At 34.0% G+C, this 23,265-nt stretch overlaps 1 protein-coding gene across 3 annotated transcripts in view; it reads left to right on the plus strand.

Annotated features, from left to right (window-relative positions):
• GPATCH2 (G-patch domain containing 2) overlaps nucleotides 1-23,265 on the plus strand; it is a 270,988-nt gene that overhangs the window by 48,854 nt on the left and 198,869 nt on the right. The window lies entirely within an intron of this gene.

The following is a 23,265-nucleotide window of genomic DNA, read 5'->3' on the forward strand; positions in this document are numbered from 1 at the left end:
TACTGTCTGATGGAGATGTCTACTAAGTGACTTTATATGGTGCTTTAAGTATCTGAGGTGGGATTCAAACTCAAGTCATATTGATCCTAATTTACGCTGTCAGTAGTATAATATTTTGATAAGTTAATTTGTATATGTAGATGCTTATTTATATACTTAAAATATTTTGGAATACGTTGTAGAAAGCCAGAAATGTGTGTGTGTGTGTGTGTGTGTGTGTGTGTGTGTGTGTGTGTGTGAGAGAGAGAGAAGAGAGAGAGAGAGAGAGAGAGATTGATTTAGGACTTTTAGTAAGGATGATCTCAAAGCACAAATATTAGCGGTTTTCTGTGTCTCTGCTTAAAGAGATTACACTACCTTACATTAAATCATAGCCCTTATATTTGAATGTAAAGTAAAGTTAGCTTCAGATCTAAAGAGCTTTCCTATTAACTGTTTCAGGGTAGAATGTTATGCTCTGTTCAAGACTGTAGTGAACTGAATTGTAGAAAAAATAGGTACGTGTTATTTTTGAAGGTGATAATGATTTTGCTTGGTAAAATGTTTGACCACACTATAAAAAGTGACATCATACTTGCTTCCTGTTGCATGTTACCAACATAGGTTAATGTATTTTCTTTATAAAATTACATTGAAGTCAGCTCTGAAATTAATTATGCTTACTTTGTCACCTTATACTCATACTCTAATATCTTTATTTATAAAGCAAGTCATTTATTGACTCTACGCAGCTCCCCTCATCTTAATATTTGATATTTCCATAGATTCTAATCACTTTATATTAGGGATAATTATGGTTAATACATCAGATACATTTTAAAGGATTTACTGGATAAACAAGGGGATGGCATTTCAATTAGAATACAACAATCACTTTGTACATACTACTTTACTTCATGGTATGAATAAAAGTTAACATAGGAAGTCCTTGCATTCTTCTGTTGTCACATGCCAAGATGTACAAATGACTAGGTGTTTTATCTTACATATAATTCAAGATAGAGCCATTTAATGATCCCTATGAGCAGAAACAGAGCCTGAACCTTTGTAGAACTTTGCTTTTTTTATGTAAATAGTATATACCATATCATGCCCACTCCTATAATTGGGCTTCACAGGAGTCCAAACATACTTAATAATGCTCCTGTACATGATGGGCTAGCAGGAAAACTAACTGTTCTGAAAATAAGAAAATTCTGGGACACTAGTGATATTTAAAGATTAAGGAAAACAATACAGAACATTCTGTAATTAAGAATTAAGAATCTGTAAAATTGTTTCAATTCAAAGTAAAAAAAGCATTAATTATAATATCCTTTGTATATTTAATTTTGAGAATATGTAAAATGAGATATTTCTTTAAGAAATACTCACATTTTGGAGCACAGCTAGGTGGCACAGCTGGATAGAGCACCAGCCCTGGATTCAGGAGGAACTGAGTTGAAATCAGGTCTCAGACACATGGCACTTACTAGCTGTGTGACCCTGGGCAAGTCACTTAACCTCATTGCCTAGCCAAAAACAAAACAAACAAGCAAAAAAAACCCAAAAAAGAAATACTCACATTTCTATGATAGTCTTCCATTATATTCTTCTTACATAATATTAGAATTGGCTCTCATTTTCACATGTTATCACTACAAGTTGAGATAGTTTATCTAATTTAGTGGTTGTAAAGTAAATTTCAATGAATATTATTTAAAACTTACAAACTTCATTGTTTTTCCTTAGATGGTAAGCCAGAATTAATGCAGTCTCAGAGACATTCTGCTCCCTCTCAGGCCACAGATACCACAAATAATATTTCATATTTCATATTTCATATCTACCATAGCTACAAAATACAATTTTCATTATGGGTTATTTATTTTTCTTAATAGCTTTTGTCTTATATTACCTTCATTTCCAAGTATACTTTTCTCCTGTCCACTTCCCAGAGAACCTTTCCTTGTTACAAAGAATTTAAAAAGAAGAAGAAAAAAAAACAGGTCATCAAAACTAACAAATACATGAATCAGGTGTATATTATATTCCACACCCATAATTCACCTCTGCAAAAAATTAAAAGAGGTGCATTTCTGCTCTCTTTGATACCAAGCTTGGTCATTATAATCATACAATCATTCATTTTCTTTTTGTTGGTGATAGTCTTTCCATTTATATTATAATCACACAGACACACACGTATATAAAAAAATATATATATATATATGTATATACACATATGTGTTTATATATGCACTGTCATATTCCACACATATACGTGTATGTGTGTGTTTCCTGATTCTACTTACTTCATTCTGTATCAGTTCATATGTCTTCTCATGCTTCTGTGTATTCTTCATATTTATCCTTTCCTAGAGTGCAGTAATATTCTTCTATTCATGTGCCACAGTTTGTTCAGCTATTCCTTAGATTCTGAGTTATTTTAAAACACATAGTATGGGATTTTAGATATACATACGTTCTTTGTGTTTAAAAAAAAATTTAACTGGATAGTGAAACATAATTCTTTTTGAAAGGGCCCCAACATATAAACAGAAATTTGGCCTTCCATTTCATCCTTTTTAAAATATATATTGCATCTTTTCCTTTCCTTTTCTTGTTAAATGTTTAGGCTAAATGCCATGTCTGTTGTCTGTACTGCTCTAGATGACTGCTATGACCAGAACCAGAATAACATGTAATTAGGAGGTGTTTAACAAAATAAATGAAAATACAGTACAACGTAGATTCTGTAAATTTGTGCTTTTCTAAGTCAATATGCAGTCTACAGGGATCTGTTTCCGTTTGAGTTTATTGGTCTTGAACACTATGCAAATGATGTTAAAATCTTTGGTTCAAATCCCTTCATGGCTTGTCAAATTCCAAGACCAAATTCCCAGAACTTGTCCAACATGCCTTGGTATCACATCTGAGTCCCCTGAATTACTCAAAGGATCATCCAAGAGAATGTGGTTAGTTTAATGGAAATCCATCTGAATTACTGGGAAAAGCTTTTTCTTAATAGCTTTTGTCTTATATTACCTTCATTTCCAAGTATACTTTTCTCCTGTCCACTTCCCAGAGAACCTTTCCTTGTTACAAAGAATTTAAAAAGAAGAAGAAAAAAAACAGGTTTTTTGCTGATTAATTATTAATTCCAGAATATTTTATATTGTTTTCCTTAATCCTTAGTATCACTAGTGTCCTGGAATTGTGATGTATTCAGAATTATTTTTATCCTTAGAGAGGTCATTTAGGCAATTTGCCCATTTCCATAGATATTAAGATAATATTATGTTGAAGTCATTCTTTTTATTACACTTTCATAAGGGCTTCAAAGTACAATAATTTCTGCTTTTCATCTCTTTCCTTTTGTAAGATTATTCCTAGATTATCTTTCTGTTTATGCTCTTGAGACATGAGTGTACTTAGGACCAGTTTCAGAAAGCCAAGGTTGCAACATATATTCTGAGTTTCTATAAAATGTTTCTCATATCAATTGTCATCTTTTAAAACCTGCATTCTGGCTGATGTTCTATGTATGAAGCCCTCTATAAATATGTCCCACAACTGTACTGTTTTCATTCATTGATATTAAGACTACAGGTTGAAAACCATTTGACTCTAAAGAGGGAGACAACATGCCATCTTCTCCACCTTGCCCTTTAAAAGGGTGGTGGACATTGCCAGAGTATCCATTATTTTTGTCATCCAATTCAAAGAAACAGAAATGCTGCAAACATTTTACTTTCTAAGAAGCTTCAACTCTGGGTTTCTGCCTTTTATGTTGCTGATAGAATTATTCTGATGGTCTATAAAACTCAGTTTTCTAATTTGCCTTCAGATATGTCAGATATCTAATATCAGAAAAGTTCAAAATCAATGATGGGTAGAACACTTCCAAGTAGTATTTAACAAGCACTTACTTTACTATAGTTGCCTGAAAATCCTCCAACTGAAGGTCAATTTGAAGAACTGTGAATGTACATAGGAGTCATGTAGACTGAAGAGGTTTTTCTGCCATTGACAGAAATGTTGCCCAAGGTAATGTTTACAGGTATTGGTTACCTGCAATCAGGTATGTTGAAAGGAAGCACTGATGTTTCTAAATTGAAAACAAGAAATAATTGTCGAAGAATATGTTTGTCCAAACTTTAAACCAACGAAGATAAAGTTGATAACTTTTAAAACAGCTATTTTGGTTCAGAATTGGCCAGAGCATGAACAATTCTCAGAAAACTGAAGTGGGTGTTGCTTATTTGCACATATACCAGAGAAATTGGTTTGAGGTCTTGCAGTATTAGGTACAAAAGCCATCATTTTTTTCTCAAGTTTTTTATTCAAGTCATATATAGACTGGCTGACCCAGAAATTATGCCACAGAAAGTATGTTCCATATCACTACTTTTCCTAACATGCAGACAACTTATCTCTTAGGTCTAAATTAAATATGGTCTTAGAATTAGTAGCAAGTATTTGTTCTTTTCAAAGTCTTTCTTGACTCTTCTTTCTCTAGAAATTATGGTATCAAAATATAAAACTTCACTTAATTTTTCAAGATCCTTTTGTGACCTCAGTTTTTCTAGCCCGAACTTTTCTAACATTGCAGAAATACCAATTAAAACACACATGGCCTTCACTTAGTGGATGTTTTCTACTCTTGTTTTAAATGTCTTTAATTATATTACTTTTCCTTAGAAAAGGTGCATGGAATTTTTTTTCTTATTCACAACTTAAAATTTTCATTTTAATAATTTATGCATTGTTCTCTCTCTCCTCCCATATTACCAGTCCTCAAAGTCCATCACTTCTTTCGTCACTTCCTTTCTAGTCCCACTGCAATGACCCAAGCTTTTATTCATATCTCATACCTGAGTTGTTGCAGCTGACTTCTAAATAGTCTTCCAGCATCTAGTCTTTCCCCACTTCATTGTACCCTACATCATATTAATATGTAAATTTTTCTAAAGTTTCATTTGCACATAAAAATCTCTTGGTAAGGGAGCTTGATTGATTTCTCCTCACCTGTAGCATCAAATCTAAACCTTAGTTTAGTTAATTGAAGAAGCTTTTAAGTACCTACTATATTTCAGGCACTGGTGATATTAAGACAAAAATATAACAAAAGTCACTGCCCTCAAGGAGCTTACCTTCTGGGGCTAGAGTCAAACATTACTCTGTAATTTGGCCTTTATATTTCTACCTTAATTTCCTACTCCTTCCTCCTATGTATCATCTACTTCAGCTTACCTTTTTAAATTATGTACCCTCAAACAGCCCCATCTTTGTGCACACTGCAATATTGCATTTGTCTTCCTTAGTGATCTCTCTGCTTCCCCTCAGATTTACCCTTACTTTAAAGGCTAGCTGAAGCCCCATTGGAACAAAGCTTCCCTATCAACCACATTCCTCAGTGGATCACTTTCTATGAATTCCATCTTCAGTATGTTCTGTATTCATTTGACACTTAGTCCATGATTCCTAGTAGTATTATTAATTTTTAGTACATAGTGTGAACTGAATAAATGCTGATAACAATATCTGTTGTTAGCCACTATTTTTTCAAGTTCTGTTTCCCTTATCACATAACCAATGTAGCTTCCAACAATTTTATATTTCCTTCAAATATAAACCTAAAGGCATTTATTAATTTTTAATGTTTCTTGACAAATACAGAAAATACAGTTTTGAAGAGCCTCAAATTCAGACAGGTTCTATGTGTATTTCATAGAATCATAACATTTTAAAGCTTGAAAGAAACTTGTTGATCATTCCTGCTACTTTACAGATGAGGAATCTGAGATTGAAAGAGAGAAAATGATTTGTCCAAGGTCATCATTCCTTAGAGCAGGCTTCTTAACCTTTTTTGTGTCATGGATTTCCTTGACAGTCTGATAAAACTCTCAGAACATTTTAAAATAAAATACGTAGGATTACCAGTGAAAACAAAGGTTAATAAAAATAAAGATGTAATTTTTTCCCTTATCCATGTTCACAGTTTCCTGAAATCCTACAGATTTTGTGAACCCTGGGTTAAGAACCCTTTGCCTTGAGTATTTTTTTTTAAATATTTATTTATTTTTGATTTTCAACATTCACTTCCACATGCCTTGAGTATTATAGATTAGTCATGACTATTCTTCTGTAGCAAAGTACGTCATTGTATCTGGAGTCCAATGGAAATTGTTGGGGAGAGAGTTGTTATAGAAATGATATTGGTATAGGCAGAGCCATTGAAAATAATGCCGTTGTAGCTCTTCACCTATTTTAGCTATCTACTTCTGCCTAAAATAATTTGAGATATAAATGTGTCTTTCTAAGTACATCTCAAAGAAATAAGAATAAAAAGATGCTAGATAATTTTTGTAACTAATTTTATCTTTTTATATGCTTTGAAATATATACAACATGCCCCAAAAGGCTGAGTAAAGTTTTAAACTTTAGGAGCTTTATATTTGTATATGTATGTACACATACACATGTATGCATACATATACCTATTATCTCAAGAATATTTGGTTAAACAGTATATAATACAAGTATCATGAGTGCATATCATTTTAAGAGCACAGTTAGGGCTGTATCCTCATGTTGTCTTAAGTAATAGAATTGTAGAAATCCTGTGATCCAAACCTATCATTTTAAAGTTGAGAAAACGGACTCTTTGTGAGCTTAGGTGAAAAGGTACCACAGCTAGTTAGTGACAAAGCGAGTTAGAACTCATCTCTCCGGATTCTAGTTTAATGATCGTTGCTCTGTAACTATAAATTATTGTTTTTCAAGTTGTTTTCAGTCATGTCCAACTTTTCATGACCCCATTTGGGGTTTTCTTGGCAGGGATATTGAAGTGGTTTGTCATTTCTTTCTCCACCTCATTTTACTGATAAGGACACTGAGGCAAACAGGGTGAAGTGATTTGCCCAGGGTCACATGTCTAGTAAGAGTCTGAGGCCAGATTTGAACTCAGAAAGATGAGTCTTCTTGACTCCAGGCCTGGTACTCTACTACCTAGCTGCCCTATATAAATCCTAGTTTGTAATTCCAAGTCAAATTATTTGTGGATATTGTACTACATGCTTTGTCTTAGAATTGTTATATGAAGAGGTCATCTGTAGTATAACTCTTAGTGCCCATTTCTTTCCAATAGAAATTGTAGAGGCTACCATGTGGTTTGCCCCAGTTAGCACATACGTACCTAATGCTGTAAAAGTTGTATCCAAAACTTTGAGTTACGTATCAGTAACAGTACAATGGTGTCTGAGTTGATCTTTTCTTTCTTTATGTGTTAGTCTAACAGCCCTTCCATGTTTATAGTCAGTTATCAAATAGCTTTATATGTGGCATGAACATGAAATGAGCAGAGTCCCATACAGGTGTTAGTAATACAATTGTATATACAATGGGTATGCTTCTGAAATATACGTTGATTTTGATAAATAGGGGCATAATTCAAAAACATTTGGGAGATAATTAAAGGGATATTTCAATAAATTCCCCCTTTTAAAGAAAAAAAGATGAAATATTAATTATTCTTATATATTTTTGATAATTTTTTGTTTTCACATATTTGATTTTCTTAGGGCTTGGTATATTTGTATATAATATCATAAGGCAATAATTGAACCAAAATTTGAACAATATGTTTAGAGCTTTGTGTGGTTCTTTGTAGCTTTTGTTGCATTTCCAACTGTTACAGGTAAATTAGTTTACTACCTATTCTCTATACCTGGAATTTCACCTCCTGCCTCTTTGCATTTATACAGTTGCTTCACTTTATGTCTGGAATGCAGTCTTTCCTTGCCTTGTTTATATCCTCAAATTACACCAAAGCACAGCTCAGAACCTATTTTGTTTTTGTCTTTGTATTTCCATACCCTTACAAAGTACCTTGCCTATAGGATATACTTAATAAAGATTTGTCTGTTTCAGGGTTGGGGAGCCTGTGGCCATGAAGCTACATGAGGCCCTTTAGGTCCTCAAGTGCAGCCCTTTGACTGAATCCAAACCTCACAGAACAAATCCCCTTAATAAAAGGATTTGTTCTGTAAAACTCAGTCTCAGTCAAAAGGCCGCACCCAAGAACCTAAAAGGCCATATGTGGCCTTGAGACCACAGGTTCCACACCCCTGGACTCTAATTGTATTTTTGTGGATACAAGCATCATTTAACAGTAGAGGCAACTCTGTCTTCGTTGAAGAAAAAAAAACCTATTAGTGAAAAATACAGTTGAAAAACTTGATTTTATAAGTAAATTCTATTGAAGCAGATACCATTATATTGAAGTATTCTGAAGTGATTTTGATAATCTCATGACCATAATAACAGTGTTTTATTGATTTTGTTAAAACAAATTCTCTACTTTGAATAGTTTATAGTGCAACAGATCCTTTCTCCTATTCCTCTCCCTTATCAGTCATTCTCATAACAAAAAGGAAAAGAATAACTATGTACTATTTTATAGAATAATTCCAACTTGCTAATTCATGATGAAAATTGAAATTCTTCAGTTCAATTAAGCAGACATTTATTAGTTGCCTACAGAAAACAGGACTACTTGCGTTATGGGGCAGATAAAAAATTTAGATACAACTTTGTCCTACTTTCATAGAGGATATAGGCACTATAAAGGGCAATATGATTCATATGCAAATAATACATGAAAAGTACACAAGTATTTTATATATAAGTTGTGTAAATATACTGGGTTAGATTTGATAGTAGATAGGTCATTACAAATTTGGAGTGAGGAGAGAGAATCAAGGAAGGCTTTTTGGAGGGAGTGGCAGAAGGCAAGAGTAAAGAAAAAGCTTAGTAGACCTGCACTTGAGCTTCTCATAACAACTTGTTTGGTAGATACTTTTCAGCTACACCCAATCCTTTACCCATAAAGATACAAGCATATGCCTATCCAAGGAAACCTTTATTTAGCTTGGATTTCTTGAGGAATGATAGTTTTTTTTTAATATCTCTGACAGTTTGAATTTAACTCTAGTTTACTGCCAGACAATGGAAAAAAATATACTGTTCAGAGAACAGGTATCTGGATTTGAGAGAACAGTATTTATAGAAATTATTGTCATGGCAAACTATCAGTATGATACTTTAGATAATCAAGGGGAAATTTATTCAGTCAGTCATTTATCTATCTATCTATCTGTTTATTTGTTTTTGTTTGTTTATTTGTTTATTTATTTATTTTTGCTTGTTTGTTTATTTGTCTATTTATTTATTTTGGGGGAAAGGTACCCAGAACCATGATTTTATTTTTATAGTTTTCCCACATAGAAGCTTTCTACCACCAATACAAGCAGCACCTACTCTGTAACTTATACTTCTGTGTGTTGCCCTGAGGCCCTGAGGGGTAAGTAACTTGCCCTTGAATAAGTATCTTGTATGTGTCAGAGGCAGACTTAAATCTGATTCTCTCTGCTTTCTCTAATCTTTATACATATTTATTAAAAATTTTGTTCTTTTTTAATTAGAACATAAAAAACTTAGGTACTATTGAAAGTGATGTCAGTTTTGTCAGTGAGTTTGGAAAGGCAAGAATTACATACCTTCAAAGAATAGAAAAAAGCCAATCCTTTCTTCATCTACTGCTCAGATTTTGGTTGTATTATTTGCCATGTGTATTTGAAGTAGGCATAAGCATTTATGGATCCATGAGTTTGTTGAATAAACATTTGTAGATATTCATCTCATTTGTTTCACCAACTCTTTTTCTTCAAAAAAAATATATTGATATTTAATGAAACAAAAGGTAGGTAGTTGAACTTAATGTCAATTGTAACTTCCCAGATAGTTCATTATTCAGCAACTAGAAATGGATGCAGGAAGGGTAGATTAGAGACCATTTTGTTTGAGTCTTTGTATCTTGTTATGAGAAAAACACGTATTTACACAAGCTTCAAAAATGGGTCACAAAACTGATTTTAATATGTAATTGATTTTAATATGTAATTATAATAACACTTCTTGAGCACAAATCATTATTGGCAATATGCTGTGATCTACTCACGACTACATGTCCCACCTTTGTTTCTTGAGTTACCTGCAATTTTTGTTATTCATTGATTTTGGTATTCCATGATTCAAACTATATAGCACATTGGAAGAATTTTGATTTTAAAAATAAGAAATTTTATGTCAGGGAACAGTTTGGGTTTCCCAGGTATGAACTCATTCATTCCCTTTGTCATGTTCAGTTTGGGGCCCTAATCATTATTCATCTAAAGTGCCTGTCCAAAGTATATTTAATAATGGATGGGCAAGCTCTTGAGTTAATCCAGCTGATTATCCACAATACGCATTCTTCATGCATTTTTTTTTCCTTTGTGGATTGTTGGACTAAACTCAAGTGATAGTGGGTCTCATTGACTATAATATTCTGGAACTTGCTGTAATCAGTACAGTGTTATCTGTAAACTGGAGTATCTAAAGGACCCACCATCAAAAATAATCCCTTTTACATGTAGATTTCTTACAGTATATTCTCTACGATAATGGTGAAATCTTTGTTGGACATATATATATCCACCCATTTTATGTCTTGCATAATATTGATAATCAGAGGATCTTGAGCACAGCTCCATCTGTGTTTGTATATGTAAAAGAGAGTATACATGCACATGGACAAATCTTGTTGGAGAGCCTTTAAGACTACATTTTGTTGTATTGAGTACCTTACACCTTTCAGGTTTTTGTGTGACTATAAAGATGTGGTCTGCTGTAGAAAATAATGAGCAAAAAATTTCCTGTTACCTTCTCATATTTTTATTAAGCTTACCTTCAGTATCTATGTAGATCATTTTTAAAAGCTTTTTGGAAGTAAGAAAATAGACATATGGGACCACAGTTAATGATATTTTTTAATCATTTCTTTTTTGGTTTTCCAACTGTAAACATTCAATTAACTGATCTTTAACCACTGACAAGCAAGCTGACATAACTAATGAAAGAATCAAATCGGTATTAATGGTGATTATAAGTGATGCCAAAAGGTGGGGATAGGGTAGTATAGGGAGAAGGAAATTTAGAAAATATGATTTAGGGTTAAGATATAAAAGATCATAAGGTTTAAAGTATTTGTAGCCTTTGATACATATATTGTCTATGAGTCCTTTTTTTTTTTGAAGAATTAGAAGGCATACAAACAACATCATCAAACAACCTCATAAAAATGAAATTGAAAGACTCTTAATAGAAAGAACTCAACTAGTTGCAAATTTGGGGATCCTTTTTGAATCAGCAATCTGTTTATAGGCAGGCCATTGGCTCACTAGAGGAAAAGTCCAAATCACCAAATTAGGAGAAAGATAAAGCTGAGAAGAAGATACTATATGTAACTATAACAACCCCTAATTGAATCTATAAAGAAAAGACAGTGACACAGACTGTCGGCATTTCTAAAAAGAAAATTAAGGAGGAGCAGGAAGAAGATAATACAGGACCTTGGAGAAGGAAAGAAATGAGAATGAAGCAAGACACCAACTTCTTGCTTGAAGTTGTGGACATGAGTACAGTGCTAATAATGACAAGATCCTAGGTTCTGATGAATTCACTCTGATGTTTGGTGACTGCATTCTTACTTATATGTAGCCAAGTACATATACGTCTCAAATATATGTAGTGGAAACTATTTGCTTACACATTAAAAAAAAACCACTCACATGTGTGATATAAAAATTTACATTACAAATAAGTTACATTTTAATAAATGACTCTGTAGTGAAAGATTCTATTTTAAAAATGATTTTACATACATTATCTTATTTGAACCTCGTAACAATCCTGTGAGGTCATTCCTAAAGATAGCATTATCTCCATTTTTCAGATGAGAATACAGGGTCTGGAAAGTTAAAAGTCTTGCCCATAGTCAAATATTTCTAACCAGGCCTTCATGACTCCAAATCGAGTACTCTGTCTACTATGCCACACTACTCCCCATCCTGTACTCATATTAGTGTTTTTCTTTTTTATTTCCTCCGTTTCTTTTTATTCCTATCTATTACTACCTTTCTTTTTTTCTCCTTATTACTTTGGTATCTGTGGACTTTGCATTCTTGACTAAAGAGGTTCCAACTTCTGTCTTTATTTGTTCTGAACACTTTAGGATCCTAAGATTTAGAATTGGAAAGGACTCTTGGAGATAAACTGATACAAGCCTCATTATACAAATGACACTAAGAAATAGGGAAGTGAAATTTATTCCCTAAGTTAACACAGGTAATTGAGAGCCAAAACTTGATTCTGGTCCTCTGGCTCTGTTGATTTTCCCATTATACCATTTCCATATACACTGTAGTCATAGAGACAGACAGGCTAAAATATCACTGCTCAGAAGACTGGAATGTAATTTAAGCAGTAGATTCATTACAACAAATTCAACTTTAAAACTCAGAGGTTAGAGGGGTTCATTGTAATAAAATTTCCTGGTCCTTATTATTATTATTATTATTATATTCCTTAAAAAATGTTAAAAAGCAGAACAAGAATTAATTGGAAACAGGATGAGGTACGTGTGATCCCAATCATCCTACCATTGGATTGTACTGAGGATTCTTTAATAAGCGTATAAAAGATGATCTTATCTTCTCATACTTTTCCTTCAGCTGCAAAAAGCAGTAATTTTATCTATCTGTGCAGTGGTCCATGGAATATTTAATATAAAAGAATAATAGCAGGATAGTGACTTGTCTGAGGACCATTTCTCTCTGAATGTCATTCAGTGAAAGAAGAATGAGATAGATATAATCATAACAGCTTTAATGTTTACAAGGCACGTCACATACATTATTTCATTTGAGCCTTCTTAAAATTCTGTGAAGGTCCTATCACAAGTATTGTCATCCTCATTTTACAGATAAGAAAAATGAAGTTTAGAGAAATCTGATGACCAGCCTTGGGCACAAAGTGTCACAGGTAGTATTTGAACACGTCTTCTAATTCTGAAGTTAGCGCTGCAATCCACTGTACCCACCACTTCTCAGGAAACAACACATATCTACATAAAAAGATGGTTAATATTGCAAAGTAATAAATGAACATTAGCTTAATGATACCAGCAACAAGTATTACCAAAAATTAAAACATAAATGTGTAAGTTTGGGCTGCAGTGAACAGAAAGTTTCATAGAAAAGTTGGGCCTTGAAGTAGGGGTTGAATTCATGTGGGTAGAGAAAGATTGCTTCTAGGCATGAGGAAGGAGTGCATCCTAAAAGTGTGAGATGGCCATTGAAAAAGCCCCGAGAAGGGAGATGGAGGGTTGTGATTGAGGACCAGAGAGAAGGTTCAGTCTGGGTGGATTATGGTGTGTGAAAGGGAGTAATATCCAATGAGGCTGGAAAGACAGGTTAACCCAGGTTCTGTGGGGTTTAAAAAAGCTCAATAAAGGAGTCTACATTTAATCCTAGAAGCTTTAGGAAGCCATTGGAGGGTTGCAGGTGGTTAATAAATCTTGAATTGAAATTGAATAGTAGGCTATGGGTTATAGTGGAAAGAATTCTGGTCTAGGAGTCAGGAAATAGTTGTTCTAGTGCCAGGTCTCCTATTAATTAACTTTGTGATCTTGGTACTTTCGGGCCTCAGTTCTCCAGATTGTAATATGAGAGGATTTAACTAGATGGTTTCTAATGTCCCTTCTATTAGTCTGTAAGTGATTGAATTATGTACTTTAAGTTACATAAAATTTTTTTAAAAAATAAAATTACCTAAATGAGTCTCTGAAATGGTCAGAAATGTCACGAGAGAAAGATGCAAATTAGAAAAGGTATGGAAATTTTTAAAAATGGACATAGATATTTTAAATTATCCTGTTGCATGGATTTTTGATGACACTGTTCTTTTATTTTGTCAGTATCCTCTTTCTTCTCACTTCTTAACCTTGTTTATTATGAATTTCAACCTCCTTACATAATGGAAACCACTTTTCAAATTTATCAACAGTAGCTTAAAAGCCATATTCAATGGCATTTTCCCAGTCTTCATCTTTCTTGACCTCTCCAAAGTTTTTGATTCTTAACCATTCTCTCCTCCTAAATTCCATTTCTGGGTTTCTGTGAACCTGTTGACTTTTGATTATTACATATCTGGCTGCTCCTCAGTCTCCTTTGCTGGATTTTCTTTCTATCATTTACACACAATGCTGCATACATTGCTAGTCTGCATGCCTGTACACTGGCCATCCCTGTGCTTGGAAAGTGTTTCCTCCTCACCACTTCCTCATTGTTCTCTTTCTTCATGAAGCATCTCAAGCACCAACTTTTATATAAAGTTTCTTGAGTCCCCCAACTATCTACCTTTCATTTATTTTGCTTATACTTATATGTACATATTGTCTCATTTGATGGAACATCAGCTTACTTGAGAATAGGATTATTTTATTTTTGTATCTGTATACTCAGTACCCTAGCATAGTGCCTGGCAGTCAATCAACAAATTTTTTTTAAAATTTATTTTAGACTCAAACATCAGAACACAAATACAGAATAGAGAAAAGAAAAAAAATCATAAATTTAAATATTGGAACTCAAATACAAAGGAAGAAAAGAAAAAAGAGCATGTCACATGCATAGCAGAAGATAAGAGAAGATTCAAAATATGTAACAATAAATTTACATTTCAAAAAAGCCTGTATGATAAATACTACATGTTATGTTGAGAGCTGTCCATCTTTCCTTTGCTTTCTTGTAAGTTGCCTTTGTTCTCTGCTGTGCACTTTCTACTTTGTTTTTTTTTTCACCCTTCCTGTCCCCCCCAAGGCTACAATTAAGTGAAGATATATTTCTATATAGATATAGATATTTACATACACATATACATATATACACATATATACATACATATATGGACATATACTTTCCCTATCAAATTCTACTCCTGATCTTTGTTTTTATGTTTGTATATATCTCTTGTTTCCTATCCCTCCTGACTACTCTACTTCTACTTGCTACCTTGACCACCTATTATTTAGCCTACCCCCCTCCAAGGAACCCTCCCCTATCCTCCCATTCCCATAAATCTAAACACCCTTCTATAACCCCCTTCAACCTGTTCCCTCACCCTCCCCACCCCATCCCTTTACTGTTTTATTTCTTCTGAATTTAAAACTTTTATACTCTTCTAGATATGTATGTATGTATGTATGTATGTTTGTATGTATGTATGTATGTATGTATGAATGTATGTATGTATTATTCCTTCTTAAACCACTTCCCAATGAAAGTAGGTGACCTGAACTACCAGCCTTCCTCCCCAATCTAATTACTCTGTATCGATTCTTCCTCTTGCACCTCATTTGTATAAAATAATTACTCTTTTTAGCTGTTCCTAGATGGTTTTACTTTTTAAAGTCACATCATGTTCAGGTCTACCCCAGTCTTTCTTACAAACTATTCAATTACTGATGACAATCTTAGACATAAGTTTTACATTTTACATATATAAAAAGTAAACAGTCTGTCCTTATTGCATCCATTGTAATCAGTCTTTGGTATGTACGTTATGTTTTTCTTGGCTCTTGTATGTCAAATCTTCTATTAAGTTCAGATTTTTGTTTGTTTTTAACAAAGTCATATAAGTCTTACAGTTGATCATATGTCCGTGTTTTTTCCATTCAGGATAATGCTTAACTTTGATGGGTATGATATTTTCCACTGGAGTCCCACTTCTTTTGCTCTTCAATGTATAGTGTTCCAAAACCTGTGGTCCTTCAGTGTCTCCACTGCTAGGTCTTACGTGATTCTAATTGTGGCACCATCATATTTACATTGTTTTTTTCTTGTTGCTTTTAATATTTTATCCTTGAGCTGGGGGTTTTAGAATTTGACTATAATATTCCTATGGGTTTTTTTCATGGGATCTCTTTCAAGTGGTGATTGATGGATTTTTTTTCTATTTCTGCTTTACCCCCTTGTTCTAATGCTTCATGACAATTTTCTTTAATTATTTCTTTTGTTGTTATATCAAGATACTTTTTTTGATCATAGCTTTCAGTTAGTCTGATTATTCTTGTTTTCTCTTCTTAATCTGTTCTCCAGATCAGTTGTTTTTCTTATCAGATGTTTCATTTTCTCTTCTATTTTTTCATTCTTCATATTTTGTTTAATTATTTCTTGATCTCATAACTTCACTGGCTTCCCCTTGCCCAATTCTAATTTTAAGTTATCATTTTCTTCCTTAAGATTCTGCATCTCCTTTTCTAATTGGTTGACTTTCTTTTCGTAATTTTCGTGTTTTTCTTGGATTGTTTTTTTTTTTTAGTTTTTCCTCCATCTCGTTTGGTTTTTAAAGTCTTTTTAAAATTCTTCTATGAATTCTTTTTTGGGCAGGTGACCATTTGACATTACTCTTTAGGGTTTTTTTTTGCTTCAGTATCCTCTTCAAAGATGAACCTTGGCCTTCTCTAATTCCCATAATTACTTTCTATGGTTGGATTCTTTCTCCTTTGTCCATGCATTTTATTTTTTGTAGTAATAGCTTAATTTTTGTAATCACCTCTAGCCCTCGGGCATGGGGGATAGTGCCTCTTGCCGCAGATCTCCAGTTATCCCGTGGAGAACTGCCTGGAACCAAAAGCCAAACCACCAGCCTCTGGTAAGTGCCCACAGCTAGGGGCATTCTGCCCCACCGCTTCTGCACTCACCAGGCGTGAGCTAGTGCCTTCTCACCCCCACCACTCTGCAGCACAGCTGGGTCTGGTGTTCCTTGTCAGCAGGGATTCCCTTGATCTTCCCTGGTTCAGATACCCAACTCCCCTCACCATCCCTGAGGGTAAAAGTTTCTGTGGCTTGGGCTGAGGCAAACCAACTAATCCTGGGGCTTGCAGCTTACTGCTTGTTGTTAATAGGAACCCTAGCCTGGAGGTGTTTACTCTTCACAGGGACCAAACTCAGAGCTTCTGCAATTGTCCCAGGAAGACTCCTGTTGTGCCCCTCAATAAACATTTAATTAAGCCCTTACTATGTACTTAGCATTGTGCTAAATGCTGGAGAATTAAAAAGAAAAGTTGTGAAGGAGCTCACGGTTTAATGGGAGGACAACATGCAAACAATTATGTACAAACAAGATATATGCAGAATAAATTGGAAATAATCAACAGAGGAAAGGCCCTATAATTAAGAGCGATGAAGAAAGGCTTCCAGGTGGGATTTTAGTGGAGACTTGACAGAAGCCAGGAGGCAGCGATGAGGAAGGAGAGCATTCCAGACATGGGGCCATCGAAAATGACCAGAGTCAGGCAGTAGTCAGAAATGTAAATCTTATTCAAGGAACAGCAAAGAGGCCAATGTCACTGATCTCAGAACATGTGGGGGAAAGAACTTAAGTATAAAAAGACTTAAAAGGTAGATGGGATGGGTCAGTTATGAAAGACTTTGAACGCCAAACAGGATTTTATATTTAATCCTGAGGGTGATAGGGGATGGAACTTGTTGAGTGGAAGTTTACATAGGCAAACTTACAATTTAGGATGATCACTTTGACAGCTGAATTGAGGATGCACTGGAAGGGAAAGACTTGTGGCAGGGAGACCAACCAGAAAACCATTGATATAGCCCAGGCCTGACATGATCAAGGAGTTTTACCTAATGGTGGCAATATCAGAGGAGAGAATGGAGTGTATGTGAGATGTTACAAAGGTAAAATTGACAGGCGTTGGCAACATATTGAATATGAGGAGAAAGAGAGTGAGGAGTTGAGTGTAGCACCTAGCTTGTAAAACTGGATGACTGGGAGGATAGTGGTGTCCTTAACAGTAATGGGGAAGTTTGAAATGATGGAGTCTTTGGGAGAGAGGAGGAGAATGAGTTTCAGTTTTAGACATGTTGAATTTAAGGTGCCTAAGGGACCTCCAACTTGAGATGTCCAATATGCAGTTGAAAATGTGAGTCTAGAAGTTAAGTGGTGGCTAAATAAGTAGATCTGAGACTCACCTGCATAGAGTTGATAGTTCAATCAATGGGAGCTAATGAGATTACCACATTTAGTAGTACAGAAGGAGAAAAGAAGAGGGCCAAGGGCAGAACCCTGTGGAACACCCACAGTTAATCGACATGACTTTGATGAAGATCTAGCAAAGGAGATTGAGAAAGAGCAGTCAGGTAGGAGAACCAAGACAGAGTAGTGTCACTAAAACCTAGAGAGAATGGAGTAATTAACAATGGCTGGGGCATCAGGAACATCAAGAAGAATGAAGATTGAGAAAATGCATAGATTTGTAAACTAAGAGATCATTACTTTCTTTGTAGAAAGCAGTTTTAGTTGAATGATAAGAGAGTTAACTATAGAGAGTTAAGAGAATGAAAGGAAAGGGAGACACATTCTCAAGGAGTTTAGATATAAAAATGGAAAAGATGTATCTAGTGGATACATCTTTCTAGTGGAGATTGATGTATGAAGTGAGGATTTTTTGTGGATGAAGGAGACAGAAGCAAATTTGTAGGTAATAGTGAAGAAGTTATACTGGCAGAGATTGAAGTAAGGGAGAGGGCATGAGAGGGGGCAATCTGCTGGAGAAGATGGGATGTAATGGGTTCACTTGTGCATGTAGAGGGTTTTGTCTTGGCAAGAAGGCCCATTTCATGTGAGGATAAAGGAGATAGTGAAGCAAGGCATCTGAGTGATGTGAGATTAGGAAGAGGAAAGAAGAGGGAGTAAATGATTTCGTATTTAAAATAAATGCTTGTCTCTTCTACCTCCACAACCTCTCCAGAATTCATCATTTCTCTCTAGTCTTACCACACTTATCCTAGTTCAGTTCCTTGTCACATATTGCCTGCATTATTACAGTAGCCTCCTAATTGGTCTGTCTTCCACATAGCTGCCAAAGTGATAAGTACTTCCTATCACCTTCAGGACAAAATACAAACCTTTTTATGGTATAGCTCCTACATACCTTTTCAGGCTTATTGCACATAATTCCCCTTTACAAACTTTCTGTTTCAGCCAGACTGACCTACCTGTTATTCCTAGAATATGACATTTTACCTTCCACCCAGATTGTATCCCATGCTTGGAATGTGAGACATTCACTTCTGCCTTGAAAATGCCATAGCTTCCTTCAAAGCTCATTTCACTTGTCAACATCAATGTAATGCTCTTCCTATTCTGCCTTTTTGGTAGTGTCCCCCTGACCATTACTTTGTATTTAATTTTTGTGTATTTTGTACTTATGTGTACATGTTGTTTCCTCCAGTAGGCTGTAAACAAAAAGGCAAGGACTGCTTTCTTTTTGTCCCTAAATCCTCAATACATGGTACATAACTTGACATATAGTAGGCACTTACTAAGTGTTTATTGAATAAATAAACACAGCTGATTCAGCCACACATTTTTCTAATTATTTTAGTTTATGTTTCAGGAGAGAGTGTGTTGTAATAGATAACTGATGATCAAGACCCAGCTCTGTGACTTAACTGTATGCCCTTAGGAGGTCATGTTTCCTTTGTAAGATTAAGGTAATACATGTACTTACCTCAAAGGTTATTAAGAGAACCAAGTGAGATACTGAATGTGAAAATGCTTTGTTAACTGTAAACTGAAAAATTCCAATAAAAGATACTATAACATTAGAAAGGCAGAGTATTCAGCTATTGACAAATAATAACATTCAGATTTGTATAGCACTTTCCTTTTTATAAAGCATTTTCATCAAAATCATCTGTTAGAATTATTTATTCCCCATTTTACAGATAGAGAAACTGCTAACTATACAAGTCAAGTGACTTACTAATGTCATACAACAAATAATTGTCTCTACTGGGATTCAAACCCAGGTCCTCTGACTCAAGTCTAATGTTTGCCTTACAGGTAAAATGTATGTTTTTCTTGCTTTTTTAAAAATAATTTACATAAACTTTTTATGCACCTTGCACTTATAGGTCACCAAAATGTGCAAAGAATTCTGTCAAAAATTTAGTCTAATCATTGAATAAAAAAAACCTTATTTTTGTTGTTCAGACAACCAATGAATAATTCCAGCCCATTGTTCAACTTTATTTAATTTTTTCCCCAACATGTAGACATGACCTTTCTTCCTTCCTTTCCATACCAGCACTCTAACACCCATTCAATTCAATTCAACAGTCATTTATTAAGCATATGCTATGATTCAGACACTGTGCTGGATAGGCACTGAGGAATACAAAGACAAAAATGAAGCAGTCCCTGCCCTTGGAGTTTACCTTCTTAGATTCAGTTCAGTCCAACAGTCATTTATTAAACTTATCTACTATGTGGCAAGCACTGTGCTAGGTGGACATTGATTATACAAAGAAAAAAATGAACCGTCTGTGTTATTGAGACTTTCTTACTTGGAGATTATGACAAAATAGGCAAATACAAAGTAATTTCTAGTTTGGGAATTGGTAGGACTAAGGGGTAAGAAGAGTTAACAAGAAAGGCTTTCTATACAAAGAAAAACTTTAACTGAGCCTAGATTGGAAAAGGCACAAAGATGAGAGATGTTGATGAAATCTTATATAAAAGGAATGGCAGGTAGACTAGTTTGACTTTACTCTTGGTTGGGGGGTGGAGAGGAAGGGGAGACATAATGTAAAAGCAGTCTGTAAAGATAGGTTGGAGCCGGATTGTGAAAGGCCAGATTAATTGCTGTGTGCTAAACTCTTTCTCTCACAAACTTTGAGTTGTTGGTTACTGTTAACCTATGTTAGTTACCCCCCTTTCTGCCTTAGAAAACTAAATAAAATAATTGTTATTAATAATATCTCAGTGTTGTATTCTCAGTTATAAATTTATATTATCAGTTATAGACAAAATGATCCCTGTTTTTTCACTGAAAATGCATTTGAAGAAAAAAAATGAGATATTTGCTTGCCTCTGTGGCTTTAGCCTCTAACAACTACCCATTTCAAGGTTTGATTGAATTTTAATTTTGTAAGAAGACTTAGGGAGAGTCTTATTTTGTCTGATCCTTAATTTAGCCTTGTAAGTGGTTTCTAAGACTTGCTGTCAGCCATAATTTAATGCAGACTACAAAGTTGGCATTATCCTTTCCAGATTTATCAGTATCACCCCTTTTCCCTCTTAACCAGTCACATTCCTTAAAGTTGCTCCCCAGAACACTAACCTATTATAGCACTAGAACCTTTAAAAACAACTGTACTAGGCCAATTTATTTTTTAATTCACAAGCACACAATCCTTGATGACCATCTTCTCTCAATGAAGTTTTGTAATTGATACATTTGTTGCATAAATAACTTTTCTTTCTTTCTGGACTTTGGCATTCCTTAAGGTAGTGACTGTCTTGAAAAAATAATACCTCCAACCATCTAGTATAGGTAATACTTATTATTGGGTAATTATTTATTTAATCATTGACCCATAGGATTTCATCACAAACTGAATTTTTTTTTGTTAAATGCAGTATATCATTACTTTATTAACACATATTATCTGATTTTTATAAGCATGTCTTTATTTTTCCAAACTCAATGAGGGTATGAGCTCATTTTTCTAGTTGCCCTAATCATCTTTTTAAGTGGACTAAGACATGAATACGTTAAGAGACCAGACAGACATTTTTGATCTTGTGTGGTTTATGGTGTCACTATGTCTTGAGTGAATTACAGACTTTACTCATTTCTGGGCCATTTGTTTTACATATAGATTAAACATAGATAATTACTCATCTGACAGGTTACTTTATTACTTTGATGTATGTCAGACCACCATACACAGCTATCATGTTACTATTATAACTACTATTATTCACTTCTGGCTTTGTTTAATCTTATTAGGAGGTATTTCTAGTTATATTTAAAGTTAGGGAAAAATTGATTTATATTTTAAATGATTACTTTAAGTGATCACTGTCCTTTGTTCTTTATATTGATTTAAAGAATGAAATATCTACTTTTCTCTAATAAAGTCAGTCCTTAAAGAGAATCAAATCTTCGTATGAAGTACAAAACTAAATTATATTACTGCTTTAAAACCAAGGAAGGAAATAGTAGCTACTGTAGACTAATAACAACTCTCATGATTGCTTTGCTTCTTACTTGAATTAAGTGTAGAAACAATGACCAACATTAATTTTTATATTTGTTGAGGGCATAAATATGTCAGAAATAATGCATCTACTTAAGCATTTTAGTTGAAGTTATTTTCTCTTGATGTAATTACAGTTGAAATTGTTTTTGAAAGGTGAGTGCCTAGAAATCGTTTGTACATTAAGACTGCATATCTAGAAATATAAACTGAGAGGAAATGTCATAATCACATAATATTTCTCCCTTTTTTATCTTGGATTTTTATTTGTTCAACGTTAAGATGTTCCTAATTCTGATTTGGGGTGAACTTTGCTTGATGTTTTAGGTTCATGCCGTCCTCCTGAAAAAGCAAATGCATTCCATCTATGCAGTGCTTTTTATTTAATTTTACAGTTTTAAGGTATCATATATTAAAGATTGCCAAAAATATAGAAAAATTTTAGAGAGCATTTTTGGGTTTGATGGATTACTACTCTTGAAAGGGAAACAAAACACTAAATATTTCTAATCCTGCATTATTTACCGCATGGGTGGTTAAATGCTACTTTAAGCCTCATAAAATTAAAAGGGAGAAATCTGCCAACTGTAGCAGGAATTGGATTTAGGAAGAGTGGTACAGAGCCAAAATATTGCTACAGAATTAAATGTCAAAAATCTTCTTTAATAGTAGATATATAGTTCACAGTGCTTGGTTATGATTAATACATTTAATCTAAATCACTGAAAGTTGCTCTCTCCTTTTCCATAAAATACAATAGGACACAAATCAGTTTTACTGTAGGTGGATAACAATTGGAAAATAATGCATCTTCCCGCCCAATAAATTGTCAGTTATACCTTTTAACTAAAATCAATTCATCTTTCCAAAATTTATTGCAATTTCTAATAATAAATCTTCTCAAATGTTTATTCATTTGCTTTTTGATACATTTGTGCCACTTTTGCTATGGTCTAATGTTTTCTCTTTTGATTCATTGTAAATTAGAAAATCTATTTTGAGTCAATTTTCTAGTTAAGAAGTTAAAATCTATAACCCAGCCACTTTTTCGGTCTCCTTTATACATTTTAATACCCTTGAACTTGAACTTAAATGCAATACAGTAAATTCTGATCAGAAGGTGATTAAAAGACTTTTCAATGTAACTTCTTGAGTAGGGCCAGATTCATAAAACAAGCGCTTACAATGTTGTTACGTGGTTGTTGCCATAGATCTATTTCTGATTCAAAAAAAGAGAATTATTGTAGTATTTAAATACATAGGTGTAAGGAGC

The sequence above is a fragment of the Phascolarctos cinereus genome, unplaced genomic scaffold (genome assembly GCF_003287225.1).
Source record: "Phascolarctos cinereus isolate Bilbo 61053 unplaced genomic scaffold, phaCin_HiC Scaffold_5;HRSCAF=322, whole genome shotgun sequence".
In the NCBI taxonomy this organism is placed as follows: Eukaryota; Metazoa; Chordata; class Mammalia; order Diprotodontia; family Phascolarctidae; genus Phascolarctos; species Phascolarctos cinereus.